The sequence below is a fragment of the Octopus bimaculoides genome, chromosome 4, assembly GCF_001194135.2.
Source record: "Octopus bimaculoides isolate UCB-OBI-ISO-001 chromosome 4, ASM119413v2, whole genome shotgun sequence".
Lineage (NCBI taxonomy): Eukaryota > Metazoa > Mollusca > Cephalopoda > Octopoda > Octopodidae > Octopus > Octopus bimaculoides.
Genome location: NC_068984.1, coordinates 26,552,389 through 26,553,667, shown reverse-complemented (window position 1 = coordinate 26,553,667; position 1,279 = coordinate 26,552,389).

Genomic DNA, 1,279 nt, shown 5'->3' with positions numbered 1-1,279 from the left:
CGCACATATATGTATATATGCATATGTATATATATATGTATATATATGCATGCATATGTATATATATATATACGCATATGTATATATATGTACATACGCACATACATACATATATGTGTGTGTGTATGTGTGTATTTATGTATGTATATATGAATATAAACATATATATACACACATACACACACATATACATACACACATGTGTATATGAGTATATATATATAAATACACACACACACGTCAAGTCCTCGTCTATATGTGATAGCTCGTGCGTGTGTGTGTATGCGTATGTGTGTGTGTGTGTGTGTGTGTGTGTGTGTGTGTGTGTGTGTGTGTGTGTGTGTGTGTGTGTGTGTGTGTGTCGGCACATGAAATGAAAATGAACGTTAGAAAGCAAATGAAAAGAAAAATAGAGTTGTTCTTATTCGCCTTGGGCACTCTGTTGGCACTATCGTTGAATAAACATTATCAGTTCATTATAAACCACCACCGCCACTACAACTCCTATAACCACCACCTCCACAACAACTACTATCATGACTACCACCGCCACAATCATCTTCTCCCACCCACCTACCCAACCTCACCTCAACCTCACTCACCACTCTCCCTTCTACGAAAAAGACCCCCAAAGACACCGCCTGTGTGGATCGGCACCAGGCGCAAGAACTAGTCGTCAAAGACTTTTCTATTATTTGTTTCAACCGTAACTTTGTCGTGTGAGGAAGAGGAGGAGGAGCGAGAGGATAAAGGAAGCATAAGAGACATAAGCAAAAGAGAGAGACAGAGAGAGGGAGAGAGAGAGAGAGAGAGAGAGAGAGAGAGAGAGAAAATAGGAAGAACAAGGTAATGTTCTGCCCTAAATCATCTCCCTCTTCCTTCTACCCCTTCATCGTTTCCTGTCTCTTCCCCCCAGCCCGTTCCTTTCCTGCTTCTTTTCCAAATTCTACTTCTAATGTTTGTTATGCTGAAACTCCTTATTCCCCACCCATGTCAAAAATATGTGGCTACGTGTGTGCGTATGTAAATGACTGCATGTATTTGTGTGTGAGAGAGAGAGAGAGAGAGAGACAGACAGGCTGGCAGTCAGAGAGAGAGAGAGAGTGCGGGTGTTGAGAAGCCTCTTATATTGAAATATGAATATGTACACATACTCAGCAACATATGTGTGTATATTAAAATACGCACACATGCATACACACGTGTATGTGTGTATATATATATATATATATATATATATATGCAAATATATATATATATATATATATATATATGTGCA